The sequence below is a fragment of the Lissotriton helveticus genome, chromosome 6 (assembly GCF_964261635.1).
Source record: "Lissotriton helveticus chromosome 6, aLisHel1.1, whole genome shotgun sequence".
NCBI lineage: Eukaryota > Metazoa > Chordata > Amphibia > Caudata > Salamandridae > Lissotriton > Lissotriton helveticus.
The window spans coordinates 758942341-758957909 of record NC_136067.1 but is presented as its reverse complement, the minus strand read 5'-3'; positions in this window follow the sequence as shown (position 1 = coordinate 758957909).

Here is a 15569-nt window from a genome sequence, read left to right as displayed (position 1 = left end):
CAACAGCGAATTGTGTATGACTGGCTACTTCCAGGTTTTAAAAATGTATTTTGTGATTTTACCCAAAAGCAAAGTGCCCATTTTAGCAATTCAGATGCTAAACAAATGCCCCTGACTATGTGCTTTGGCACACTAAAAGATACTGGACAAAACAGCGTGAGAGGAAATGTGATTTGCTTATGGGAGGTCGCACTAGTGGTAAAATGGCCCTTATAGACAGAATAGCAGTTGGGGAGGATTTCACAGAAGCAGGGTTGGTGACCCCAACAACTAATGTTTAAAATGATTTTATGTAGCTGGTGCGCAAATGTGATAATTCTTTGCCCATGATAGTTGACTGTTACAAATTAAACAAACATAGACCTTCTTTGACTGATGCTACCCCAGATAGTACAGAAATGTAATGTGATATTGTTATGCAGCTTTTTAAGGTTGTCAAAGTTTTATACATGATAGTTTAAATTTGCCTGAATTAGCTGCACAGAAGAGCAGAGCATTTAGAAATAGAACGCAGGATTTTGATGGGAGTAAAGAAAAAAAGGTCTGTTTCTTGTCTAAGATGATAAACTATAAAAGGTGCATGGGCTTCCATTTACGAACGGAAAATTTCACCGCTTTTGGGTTGTGAACGGCTGAGAACTAACATGCTTTGACCTTGAGGAGATAACATGCATTCCACAGAGCCTCCTCTTTCCCGGGCTCTTTGTAAGGGAGGGGGCGATCGCAGGAGCAGTCTCTGCTGCTTGTTATGTTTGGCGAGCACCCAAATTCTTTTCGCAGAGAATCTGTGTGAAGGAGGGGGGATTCCACTCTTCAGACTGTGGAGAAAAGATAGGGAGGCTTGCACAAAGGTGCAGGCTTCATAACCATCATGCCCCGTCCCTATGAGGAGGTAGGCAGAGCAGACAGAAATTGGCAGCGACTCAATTTTAGATCGTGGAGAGCTGCAGGGAAAGGAGGGGTTTGCGAGGAAGAGAGCAGCCCGTCTCCTGCTTTTTATGGTTGATACTGAGCCAGCCCTGGGACGCGGACATTTCTGATGGGAGGGGTATGCTAGCAAGGAGTGAGAAAGTAGTGAAGTTAGCTGCCGCAGCCCTTCTGGCTGCGTAAGAAAAAATTAGATTTTGCCCAAATAAACTTAGAGAATATTATGCAGGTAGCATTCTTAAGCTATTCCCCAGATCTAGAGGAGAACTTTGCAGACAGAAATTAAAATATTGGACTTTGAGAGATGTAAAAAAGAAAATTATGTGCTTTTGAATCGAAGTGTTTTGCAAGACATGTGATACTTGTTTATCGTTTCAGGTTGCTGGGATGGGCTGCGAGTGATTCCTTGCCCCGCCCCGCCCTGTTTGTTTTTTTGTCTTTTTTATTTTTATGTTTGTTATTTTAGTTTATTTTTTTTTAAAATAGAACTCTCCCTAGCCTGGAGCCAGACCGGAGCGGACGGTGATGCCCTGTGGCTGATGGCAGACCGGAGCTGATGATCTATGGAGAACCAGATCAGATGGGGTTCTTCCTTGCCGAGGGGATACTGAGGAAGTTGGATGCCAGAGAGCTGTCATCTTCATAAATGGACTGCTTCTTTCTAAGCGAAGAAGGGATCAGCAGAGTGTTCTGCAATTGGAACTGTCCCCTTCGAGCGAGGCTGACTTTAACAGAATGAGAGCTGTGTGTCTTTCGCACAGAAGAGCTGCGTGTGCACCCTGATAAGAGACAGTGGTGTTTTTTGTTTTGCTTTTTTCACAGAAAAGAACACTTTTTCCCATAGAGACACTGTTCTGTACTTGAAGTAGATATTTTCTGAGCTACAGTTGGCTGCCTTGGCAGTAGAATTTGCAGTTTCATTATTAGAAGTTCAATTGACACAAGCTGAATTATTTTGAGATATTTTACCTGAGTTATGAAGTTTCAAAAGAACAAAAAGAGAAAACCAGTTAATTATGATCTGCTTTGAATTCAATGTTTTTGAGTAGTTGTTGTCAGTGTTTATTCCTTTCTTGGGTAAGTATTGTGAAATGTGGTGTCTTTCTGTAACCTGAGAAAGGATGTGGTAAGTAATGACCTGGTGACTGACAGAAGCACCAAAACATACAGAGAAACACGTCATTACACCATGTCATTTCATCTCAAGGGTTGTACATTGCCCATAGGTCTCATAGTTTCCTACACCTTTTGACTTATACTTACTGAGTCGGTTAAACCAGTCACCACTGCTGACTGTGCTTACTCACACTGTAGAGGAGAAAAGAGCAAACACATCTCTCTCTTTTTTTCTCTTTTTCTACTTTTTGTACTTTTCTGGAAAGGGAACTCCGTTACACGGCTTACTGAACTTCCATGCTTGCCTTGCTTGTCTACAGGCCTTGCATCAATCCCACAATGCAACCTTGCTGGTCTTAAGCTCGGTAGTCCCCTTGAGTTCAGTATAACTGATCGCCAGATTGACCACACCTAAGATGGCCGCCAGACCTACCCAGTTGGTTGCGACGCTGGGCGCAGGATAGCGCAGTCACTCCTCCTTCCCACACTGCACATACGCGTCACAGTCCAGCCCCCATGACAGGGCGATACGGAAGTAACAGAGGCTTAAAGACAACACAAGGTCTATCGAGCCTGCACCAGTCGCTTCCAGTCCGTACCCGAGGCTGTGAGGGTAGGTGTTGACGGCTTAGACCGCGCACTAAACAGGTAAGAGGGTCGGAGGTTTCTGAGCTAGCGCTAATGTCTGGGTCAGTGAGCCTATGCTGCCACCTTTGTTTTGCCCTCGTTAGTGGTACTAGACTGCCTGTTCATTTCCAGGATGCACGAGGTACGGGTGCCGTGGCATCCTCGGTTTAACGCACATGCCCTTCACTCCGTGGGTCACTCAGTGGCAAGTTGGCTGCCTTTTTCTCGCTATTATTAGGTAGTTGTCTACTCTGGGCTATCGTTATAGCATCTCCGGTTTGGGGGCCATACTATGGCATTGAGTGTCCACGTAGCGGGGACTGCCCTGACGTCGATGCCCGAGGCGACGGATCCTAGTGGCAGACCGATTTGAACATGCGCTGGGGTTACACGCCAAGGCAACTAGAGGGAGCATCCACTGTGTCCCGAGTGTACCTGGTGGGCCATCTGAAATGGGCGCACTGACTGATACATGCTTCCCGTTTTTCCTTGCTCCTGGCTTCTTCTCCCTTAGGTACCATTATTGAAGGTGCCGGTTCCACAGGAGCAGACTGCTGTGGCACCCTAGGGATTAGCTTGGGGTAAGCATTCACTTTCGGTCGTTTATGCCTATCAGTTGGAGAGTTATTTAGCCTTCACCTCCTCTAGACTTTAGAGTTTTTACTGTTTGTGTTGTTGTACTCCGACATTTACACTTTGTATATATCACACCATTGGAAGCCTTTACACCATTGTGTTTTTCTAGCGTGAAGTAGAACCTAGGCCTTTCCTTGACAGTAATAGAATGCCAATTTGATGTCTCTTTTCTGTCGTTTTTGCCTTTTTCAGGTCGCAACATTAAGGGCAGGACCATTGGGCCTGAAAATATACGTACCACAAGACTCAAGGTTGTATATTATTCACTGTGTGTAGTACAGTTTCACTGAAGTCCTGACGAATTGCTTAGAATGCAAGAAACATGTTGACTTGATCAGAGGGTAGCAGATACTTTGCTGTAGCGTAGCACTAGTACGTATCTCCCCTCCCACTTTTTAACCAAGGTAGCCAACCACGTTAATAAAGGCCAGGGTGGATTGCCTAACCTTTTTTAACTCACAACACCGCACGACTACACATCCACTCGCGAAGACTTTTACCCTCTTACCCGCATGCAAAATATGGCAGGAACAAAAGATCTACGATAAAGAACCCCTTCGCGGGTGCCCGTCAGACATTGCAGCGCCAGTCTGACGAGGAGCAGAACCCATATGATGAAGTATGACACCTAGCTTGCTGGGTGTGTGAGGGTTTTAGTTCCGAAAAGGGGAATTCCCCCCCTTTTTTTCTGTCCTTGCTTCCACGCTAGTCTCACACTTTCTCCCTATCCCTTTCTGGGGAACTTTGTACCCTTCTTGTGTCACAGTTCATCCGGGCTTGTACATTGGAGCCCGTTAAAAATAGCCCCCTCGCGGTTCCCTCCTTTGTTGAATAAATGTTAAACATGAACATTTATTTTTACTTGAAAGCATGAAAAGTTACATTTCACAATGCATTAAAGAGTCTGGACTACTAAAAGAAATGGAGAAAATACTCATATTCCAAGATGCTCGGACAACAAAACAAAAGCTTACCTTGAAAAAATTAGCACCATCATTAGACTTTTCACTACCATCTAGTAATGCCTTAGTGATAAGTATTTCTGGTACATTAATATACCATGCTGAAGAATGCTATTGATAGGGGAGCAAAGTACACTCAGCAGCTTATTTAGAAAGTATTTTTTATTGACTATTGAGTTTTCTCTTCTTGGTACGAGCTATCACCATAGTTACAGTACATTTCCCTGTTCATGAAAAGACATGTCACTGTAGGACAGCATCAATCTAAACGTCCCTATTGACAAATGCGTCAAAGGCAACAACAGTATTATGCATGTATTGTCCATAATCATATTTATGTCACAATCAATCATTAGAACACAGGTATTTAAAACATTGGGTATGCGTAGCTAAATACATAAAGCCATGCATTTTCTTGAATGGCAGATAAAAAGTATTTTTACATACTCTTTTTATATAATGTAAACACCTAATCCCATAGAAAGGCGGCTTTAACATATATCCTGTGATTCTGTAGGACAGGGCACAAATGTACACATATGTGATATGTGAGGCTGAAGGAATAAAAGAAGGGTTATGTGTTACAAATTCATCTCAGAAAACTGCTGCAACTTTCAAGGTTGAAGACAAACATCTGAAATACCGGGGGGCTAAATGTAATGCCCCGAATACAAAAGCTCCTCAGGGCCAACATATCTACCATGGTTGAAGAGATAAATCACAATGGACATGATCCCACACATAAACAAAGTGTATACCGCAATATACGTGTTCCCACGCACCCCCCATGGATTTTGGTACATTCCCAGATTTACTAAGACTATTAGACCTGGGAGTGCTTCAAAATTCTACGCCTTCCCAGGAGAGGCATAATGTCGACAAGTACCCTTATTTCTCTTCGTTTTTTCCTCTTTCTATATGTGCTGCATTCTTCAGCACATGGAAAAAGAGGAAAGACTGTCAGAGGATTGTTGGTGGAAGGGTGCCTGCATTGATGCTAGGCAGCAGTTTTTGCACCAGTGCAGGCAGAGAGCAGCAATGTTCCATATCTTGACAGACATGGCGCATTGCTGCTCTCTCCCTTTCATGCAGGGCAGCAAGGTGTCTTGCCGTGTTGCGTTGCATGAAATAATGATAACTATGGCCCTGAATCTTTTGCTCTATTGTATCCTTCTCTCCGTCCTCAAGATAGCTTCTCAGAGAGTCTAACTACCTGTCACTCTGGTCCCAGATGCTGATCTCATTCAAATGTGAAATTCTAAACTTCCCTATGTGTACATCCCACAGATCGCTATTTAACCCCATCTTGTCGCAGTGTTGCTGAAGGAGACACTAATACCACCCACCTCGGCTGGTAAACTTAGACTTTCATGTTCAGCCCACATCTCAAAATGTAACCACAGCAGCCAAATATTCAGAATTCACCCACCTCCCGTTGTACTCAGTTAATGACTTAAGAAATTGTGGCAGCATTCTTTTAGGCCTACTACTCCATTAACTGTGTTTCCTGTGCAAAGCTATAAATATTTGCTTCTATAACTCTTCTCAACATTCTCCTACAGACAACAGTGCCCACCTGTCAACACTGGGGTTAATAACTATCTGTATGAATCAGGGGTTTCTGCAAATTATTGACCCTAGTCTTCAAGGTTATAAATTGAACTTAGGTCCCATTGTACAATGCAATAATTTTGAGATTCGGAATTAGAAAAAATACATAAACACCAATTGTAAATTCCCTATGTACTGCTGTAAGTCAAAGCTATATAGCGAATCGGAAGGATTCACATTTACAAAATACAGAATCTCTAAAAGCGAATAGGAGTGAGTTGCAAATTGTGAATGTGGCTGTGATAGGGACTAATACCATCACAACCAGGAAGTAAGTCACCAGAATCTCAGTACAGGCGCAAAAAGAGAACTTTATGAGAGGCTCCGAGAAGCAGCATATCACAAACATCATAGCGAGCTTGGACCCAGAGGTAGGTTCATATAGCAATTACACATATATAGCACTGACCTTAGAAATGGTCTGCTGCGATGTCTGCACAGCGTGCCCTTCCATCTCCAGCATTGACTCCATCCCCCTGGACTGTATTTATATAAACAACTTTGAGGATGTATAACTCTTAATGGCTTTTTTTTATTACAACTTGTCTTTTTATTGCTGTTATTAGAATGCTTTTATGGTCATGTATAATGGACCGAATAAAGCGTTTTTGATTTTATTTTGACTGTATCCTCCCTTTCATGTGGGGGTGGGGTAGAGTACTACCTCATTATCTGAGTTTTCATCTACATGTACTTAGGGCATACCCTTTCGTGTTGAGATGTTATGCAACATTTCCTGCTTGCTATGATTCTACATGATGTATCTGAAGTACATTCCAGGGCTGCACCACTCTTTTGTAGGCAGCTGGACCTACCTTTTAGTAGGTCAAACATGCGCCCTACAACTGACCATATTTCCCTGTATTATATCACCTTTCACTTAGTGTTGAAGCATTGACACGTGATAAGTCAGGGTGAATGAAATACACAGTGTCCACTAAAACATTGAGAAACATTATGTTGAAATATTCCATTGTGAAAGGCCAGTTGTATATTTTTACCCATTTTCATGAGACATACCCAATAAACATCCATCACCAAACTGTCTTCTCACAAGATGTTCATTCAGCCCACAGCGCCCACACACGTATGGATCATGGGAACTACCTGGATATCGGGCTACAATATATGTTATGGGATATCCTGAATTACAGATCAGGTGCATGCTTACGCTGTGTTTATTCTTGCAATTCCTGTACAGATATTCTGTCAAGAATGTAGGCAGATCATAATGTTTGTCTCATGTACACAACCTATTGTTATAGGAGAACGTGCAATTCTGTGAAAAAAACTCCTTTTGGTGACCTCTAATTCTTTAGGGGTGTTAGGAAACACTATATCAGTGTTCATTATACTCAATATGGTATCCTGAAAAGTATGCATCATAAAGCTCTTTGATATACGATACTTTCTGCAACTACTGTGCCTGATAACTTTTTGAAGAAAGTCGGTGTAGTGAGAATTGAATCTCTAGGGGCCCGATGTAGGTCGGTCGGTAACGGCCGAAAATCGGTATTTTCGGCCGTTACCGATCGGAATACAGACAACGGGATATAGGAGGCCGAAATCCTGCGAAATCGGCGATTTTACCGAATCGGAAAGTCACCGAGTCGGTCGGATTCCGAATCGGAAAAATGTAGGAATCGGAAAAAATCTCCGAATAGGTAATCTACCGATTCGGAGATTTTTTCCGATTACTACTTTTTCCCGATTCGGAATCCGACCGACTCGGTGACTTTCCGATTCGGTAAAATCGCCGAATTGGTATATATTCCGATTCGGTGAAAATCCGATTCCATGCGAAAACCCTAAGATTGAGATGTAGGTAAGCACAGAAATACCGATTTTGCTCAAAAATCGGTATTTCTGACTCGGAAATTACCATGGATTGGAATCAGGTGGTAACCAGGTGCAACCTATAAAAAAGGACCCAAAATGCAGTTCTACTTGCAACATGGCAGCTTTCTATGTCATAGCTAGACGGCTACGGCTAAAGCAGGAAGGTGAGAGGGAATGGCAGAGAGAGGAGCAGGTGTACAGGCAGAGGGTGACCCTGTGCATGCTGACAGATCCAGAGATCCTACAGAGGTACAGGCTGGAGGCAGACACCATCAGAGACCTCATCAGGGACCTCCAACCCCTGTTGCAGCACCCCACCCCAAGGGCACATGCAATCCCTGTGCAGGTGCAGGTGCTATGCTGCCTACATCTTCTGGCGTCTGGCAGCTATCAAAGTGTAGTTGCTGTGGCAGGAGGGGTGACCCAGAGCAGCCTGTCAAGGTTCTTCCACAAGTTCCTTGATGCCATGATCCAGAGGATGGCCCACTACATTTCCTTCCCTTCCACCCATGCAGAACTGGCACAGACAAAAGCTGAATTCTATCAGATGGCAAGATTCCCCCACATCATTGGCTGCATAGATGGCACACACATACCGATTTGCCCCCCTGCTGACACCGAATACGTATACCGCAATCGGAAGTCACGGCACACCATAAATGTGCAAGTGATATGCAATGCCAAGTGTGTGATCACTGACCTGGTTGCAAAGTTTCCGGGGAGTACCCATGACTCCTATATCTTCCAGAGTAGCGGGATTTATGCACGGCTGATGGCAGGGGAATTTGGCGAAGGATACCTCCTAGGTAAGACACAGTGTCAGACCCCCATTACCAAAATTGCAGTGTGAAATACATGTATGCATGTGAGTAATGTTACCCCTTCTCCTTCCAGGCGACAGTGCATATGCCCTACGCTCGTTCATTCTCACACCTTACCTCAACCCCTCAACACCCAGCCAAAGGAGGTACAACCGTGCACACAAAAGCACGAGGAACGTAGTGGAAAGGACCTTTGGCATCTGGAAGAGCAGGTTCAGATGTCTGCACAAGAGCGGAGGTGCAAGGCAATATACCCCCATCACCTGCTGCAAGATTATTGCTGTCTGTGCAATGTTGCACAACCTTGCAGTCAGGAAAGGCACTGAGGTAGAGTTATCCGACTACGAGGACCCCGACGATGACAATGCTGTCCCACTACCACTACCTGCTGGAGTCTCTGCACCATCTGACGGCAGATACAGGCGTCAGGAGATCACAGACAACTATTTCTGAGTGAGTACAGATGCACAAACAGGTCAATGTATGTGTTCAGAAATTAAATTTAATAATGTTGCATCAACGTTACTGCACTGATGTGCAACAAAAGAAAAGTTAAACAACAAGGGGTAGGAATGTCCAATGTCCGGGTTGCCTCACCCGCAGTGGCAGTCCTATTTTTTGCTGCGCTTAGCAGGCCCACTGGGATGAACCTCACCCCCTTCAGAATGCCCTGCAGCCTCAGCTGAGCGCCTGGTGCTCCGGCGCGGCTCTGACGCAGCGCTGGCCGGGCTGCTGCGGCTGCTGCTGTCCCCAGCCTCGCCCAGGACGGGATTCACTGCGGTGTTGGAGATGAGTAGTGTCTCCATGGCTGTTGTTATACGGCCCATGCCCCTAGTGACCTCGGACATGTTCTGTGTGAGGCTGGCCTCCATGTTTGCCCCACGTTGGCATGACTGGGCAGTCGCAGCCGCAAGGCGGGTGAGTGACCTGTTCGTGACTCTTGCATCCCTGCGACGACTCAGCTCATGGTCATCCAACCTGGTGCAGAGCTGGGTGATGGCAGTGGTCATTCGGCCAATTGATGTTGCTATGTCCTTGTTGCTGTCAACGAAGGTCTTGAAGCCCTGTGTCATCTCACCCATCTGCAGGTTGTGCAGGCGCAACTGGCGATGGCAGGCCAGGATGGATTTCGCCTGCATCCTCTGTATTGTGACCATGCTGGTCTCCAGCCCTGCGAAGACGCTGCCTCCCGGTGCTGGTATTGGGCTGCTGGTAGCACGTGGCCTACGTGGAATTCTGCTGCCCTGCTGTGTGTGCTCTGGTGTCGCTGGTGTCACGGGGTCTTGTGCAGGAGCCTGACCCGCTGCCCCCTCCATGATGACTAATGGAGCCACTATTCTCCTCCGGGCCGGGGAAGTGGCAGGTGCAGGGTGGCTCTGTGGTGGTGTGTTGTCCGGGGAGAATACCAATGAGGGCGACTGAGACTGAGACAGTCGGGGGGAGTGTGGAGTTGTGAGGGAATGTCCTGTGTCCTCCTCATTTGCCAGGGCACAGCTGTTGTCCTCCTCCTCCTGTGCTGCTGCACTGGTGCTTGCCACTGCCGCACTGGCTGTTGGTGCTGGAGCTGGTGCTGGAGCTGATGCTGCTCCCCCGCCTGATGGTGCCCCTAGGTACAAAGAAGCATTTGTCAAGTGGGTGCTAATGTGTTCCAGTCACAACTATTAAAGCATTGCACATCTCATTACAAACACGTTGATGCTGTATTACAGTTATTTATCTCATGCTTCTGCTGTGGCATTATTGGTAACTTTTGCTGAGTACATTTAGCACGATGCATTGCTCATGTCTGTTGCTAGCTGTACTGGCCTGGGGTTTGGCTGTGCATTGGGTCTGTAGGGGAGGTGTCTGGTATGGTGTGTCAAGTTGCGCATGCTTCTTACCTGTAGCTGTAGCTCGGGATGAGCTATCCAGGTCCCCAATGCCCACGACACTGGCCCTCTCGATGGTCGTCGCCACTAGTTCCTCCAGCTGAGTGAGGGGTGGCGCACGGTTTGTTCCTCCTCCAGTGAGTCCAGCCTGCTTGTGCAGGTCGGCCAGTTTGCGCTTGGTCACGCCACGGATGTCATAAAACCTCTTCTTGAGGTCGTCTAGGCTCCTGTGGGTGACACCAACTGCATTCACTTTCTCCCCGATGTCGATCCACAGCCTCCTCTTGGTGCTCTCCGGGACAGTCAGGGACTGCCTGCCATATAGCTGGGTGTGCACCCTCACCACCTCCTCCACCAAAGTTTGTAGCTCCATGGTGCTGAATTTAGAATTGCGCTTACGCCCTGCCTTCTGGCTCTCTGTGCTGGTGTCCATGTCTCTCAGGGATCCTGCTCACAATGCTGCTCTCTCTGTGTTTGCTCAGCTCAGGCAGCTTTCCAGAAAGTTCTGATGAGTTGCACCTGCCTGGGTTGCCACACCCTGTGGGGGAGGGTGCTTACAGCTCATTGGCTGATGTCTTCAGTGTCACTCAACCAGCTCGGCAAAACGGCATTCTCCGAATCGGTATTTTCCGATTCGGTAATTTCCGAATGTGTTCGGTAAATACCGATTCGGAATGTATAATGCCTTCCTATTGGCCTTTCGGCCCATGGGGCGTATTTATTATTCCGATTCGGCGTTTACCGATTCGGTTGGTTCCGCATTTTTTTTTTTCCGATTCGGACTTGTCCGACCCGGCCTATACCGAATCGGTAGTTGGCGAATCGGTACGTATCGACTCTCGATACCGAATGCTACCGATTCGGTATTTTTCCGATGATTATTTCCTACATATCATTTTCCGATTTTGAAATACCGAATCGGTACGGATCGGTATTTTAAAATCGGTAAATGCGTTTTACCTACATCGGGCCCTAGATGTGTTGGGATTGCCTGACCATTATGTGTTTGTTTCCTTAGTTCAATGCCCACTTCCTCTATGAGCCCCAGTATACCCCACCTGCCAGGCCCGTAGTTGACATTAATCTCTTCCTCAGTCTGTTATAAAAGTGGCACTTTAACTCTAAATCTCTCCTTCTGCCTTCTCCTACTCCTTTGTTTTGCTTTAAAAATCCTCATTCTCCTCACCACAGCTTGCAAAGCTAGCATTCTGAAAAGTTCTGAGTTATTCTGAGACCCTTTCTATAATTTTCACCTGGTTACCACCTGGTTCCAAATAATGGCAATTTGCAAAGGCAACATGTAGGTTTTTTCCAGTACGTGAGTTGATAATGTAAATAATTTGCAGATCAGGATTTGTTAATCACAATCAGGAAATGTCGCAAAGTTACTGATATGCAATTATAGTACCTTCATCATTTATACGGGCAGATTTACAAGCCCCTCGAGACACTTTTGCGCCGCCGTTGTGTCACTTTTTGTGACGCCACGGTGAGGTAAACAATGCGCCACTTTGTGCCCCATTTACAACATGACGCATCTAGGGAGATGCGTCACCTTGGAAAGCCATACGCCACATTATACCTGCGGCATTTATAATGTATGCAGGGTAGGTGTTCCCACGTGGGATAGCCTCAGAGAAGTGATGGAGTGAAATCTACAAGATTTCACTGCGCCACTTCTAGGACACCACGGCGTCAAAACCCTGCACCTGCTTGGAGCAGGCGTAAGGAGTGACACAGTGTATTAGGAATAGGCTTCCCCATACATTGCTGTAGTTGCGTTGTGCTTGTGACATGACTCCAGCAATGTGTGACTTTTGTGCGGACAGATCCGTTGAATTTTCTGACGCATCTGTCAATCCTTGCGCCATGGTGCACAGTATTGTAAATACAGCACATTCATGGTGGTGAAAGGGTTTCGCATGAAGGTGCAGTGAAATTGAAAAATCTATACAGATGCAGCAGTATCTTTTAAATAGGCCCCATAGAGTTTAATATGTGCCATTATGGGGTTTTTGCCATTACAAACCAGTTTGCAGCTGATTTCAGAATCAAAAAACATGAGTACATTGGGCTTTAAATCACATTGCATTTTACTCATTCTAGAATCACAGATCTGCTTACTGTTATTTACCTGCCCCCCAAAATCTTCCGCTTTACAACAGGATGCTGGTCCTGCAGCCTGTAGGAACTTTCGTCATTGGTTATTATTTCCCATTGATATATGATCATCCCAGTGCTCCCTCTGTTCAAGACAGCTCCATTCAGAACTTTCTAGAATCTGATCACCACAGTGCACTCAGCTCCCGGTTCCCTTAGCCCTTGACCTTTCTTCAACCTGCCTCCATCGAAAACAATAATAATACACGTGTACTTTCATGTTTATACAACTATTTGTTATGCCTACGCTAATTATCTATTGACAACCATTTTAAAACCCATGAACAAAAATACCACATCAATACTTACATTGTATCGATTGTTTTGTGTACTGCGTTTCGGGTGGACATTTTAATATGTAAAAAGTAAAATAGAATATAGATGAAATACAGTCCTCAAGGGGGTTTCAACAGAATATGGAATTTTGTACTGACCAAATACTCAAAGGATCTGAAGAGAATGACAATCACTTTTGCTCGTTTATAAACCATTTTGATCAAATGTATTGCAATCTCTCTATCTATAGAACGATTTGTTTGTTAAAACAGAAACCTACACCCAGGAGTTCTTTGTGCTGTAGGTGGCAAGAGGTAAAAGGACTTTTCGCCATTAATTACTGACAACCGCCAACAAGTTTGGCTATTCAACAGGCAGGTATTGATTCTCCCTAAATTAAACGTGTCTTGCTACCTTCAGAGGAGTCAGAGTAAAGGTATTCAGGAGGAAAGTGTCAATTAATTTGAAGGACTGTTAGAATCGTAGGTCTCTGGTTGGCACAGGTATGCACTTGTGACAAGCAGGGACCCTCTCCTCTAGTCAGGGCAAGGGAACTACTCCGTAAGAATATCCCCTGCTCACCCTCTAGGTTGTGTGGCGCGAGCAGACAAGGCTAATCCTCAGGGCGATAGTTAGTTAAGCATTTATGATCGCATACAGTAAACCCACTGACCCATCCACAAAACGGACACCAGTCATAAGGTTGTATCAAAAATACGTAGACTTTATGTAAAAATACTTCATATGCAGGATTATCGTTGCGGACCCTGGATCCGATGTGAACTCGGGATAGAGTTCAAGTGTACCTTGCGTTGAGTGTCCGAGGTGTTTCAGGCGCGGCTACTGGTGAGGGCGGACCCGGGACGAGGCCAACGGTTCTCCAAAGGATCTGTCCGGCTCGGAGCCCCCTCGAGGTGCGAGGCGGGTGAGCGGGACGGAGTGGAGGGTTGTGGCTTTCTGGGGTTTGATGCAGCTCACGGGGCGAGGCGCCGTTCAGGCCTGCGGGGCGTACTACTTCTTAGCACACCAGGTCGTACCTGTTGATCTGTGTGGGGCGTTGCGTTCTCGGGCAGACGGGTGCAGCACCGGGCCTCCGGTACCACTGTACGGGAGGCCTTTCTTGAGGTGCGGCACGAGCCTTGGTATGCAGGAGGGCAAAGCGAGACAGTTGGGTACATTATGACGTACGGACCGTCCGAGGCTATCAGATGCGCTCCGTGCAGATTCCGGCGGGAGAAGATGAGAGGCGCACAACGCGAACCGTGGCAGGCGAGGTGACAGGAGAGCGGGTGGCCCGGCACTGAAGCGGAGAGCGACTCAAGCTTGAGCGAGGCTCTCGTCGGCGGGGCGACCAGGCTCCGAGCTGTCACGACCTTAGGAGGGGCGAATGCACCCTAGTCACGCCAAGGTGCCAGGTCCAACACGTGTCCCCTCCAGCTGAAACGTGAGAACTACCCTACCCCAGGGAGTTCCTCATCACTAAGGCGGAAAAACCTTGACAGACCATCAGCATTGGCATGGTCTATGCCAGGGCAGTGTTCCACCGTGAAGTCCATACCCTGTAGGGAAATGGACCACCTCAACAGCTTCGGTTTCTCACCCCTCATCTGCTTCAACCATCTGAGGGGCCTGTGGTCTGTCTGAACTCGAAAGTGAGACCCAAACAAGTAGGGTCTTAGCTTCTTCATTGCCCAGACCACAGCGAAAGCTTCTCTCTCAATCGCACTCCACCTCCGTTCCCGTGGAAATAACCTCCGACTGATGAAGGCTAGAGGTTGGTCCCAGCCCTCCTCAGTCATCTGTGAAAGAACAGCCCCTACCCCATGCTCTGAAGCATCTGTTTGCACTAGGAACTCTTTGGAGAAATCAGGAGCCAGGAGCACGGGCGCCGTGCACATGGCCGTTTTCAGGGTGTCAAATGCTTCCTGACAGGTCTGTCAAGGGGGGCAACGATGCTGCCGTACCCCTTGACAAACCTCCTGTAGTACCCGGTGAGTCCTAGGAAGGCCCTCACCTCCTTTTGGGTCTTGGGAGGTTCCTAAGCCAGGATGCTCTCAATCCTGGGCTGAAGGGGCGCCACCTGGCCACTCCCAACTTGGTGTCCCAAGTACACCACGGAACCCTGCCCGATCTGACACTTGCCTGCCTTAATCGTGAGTCCTGCCTTGCGCAGTGCCGTCAACACTTCCCATAGGCGTCGCAAGTGTTCTTTCCATGTACCGCTGAATACTGCGATGTCGTCTAGGTAGGCGGCACTGAACGCGTCCAGTCAAACCAACACTTGGTTGACCAACCTCTGGAAGGTGGCAGGGGCGTTCTTCATCCCAAATGGCATAACCCGTAACTGGAAATGCCCATCTGGGTTGAAAACGCTGACCTCTCTTTGGCCCCGTCAGTTAAGGTGATCTGCCAGTACCCAGACGTTAAGTCAAACGTGCTGAGATACCGGGCAGCCCCCAACCGATCGATGAGCTCATCATCTCTGGGGATGGGGTGCGTGTCAGTCTTCGTGACCCAATTGAGTCCTCGATAGTCCACACAGAACCGGAGTTCGGGTGTGGCTCCCGGCGTTGCAGCCTTCGGGACCAAGACCACTGGGCTGGCCCAAGGACTGCTGGAGGACTCAATCACCCCGAGAGCAAACATCTTCGAGACTTCCTCCTTGATGCAGGCTCTTACCCTGTCAGTCACGCGGTAAGCCTTGTGCTTCACCGGCAAACTGTCTC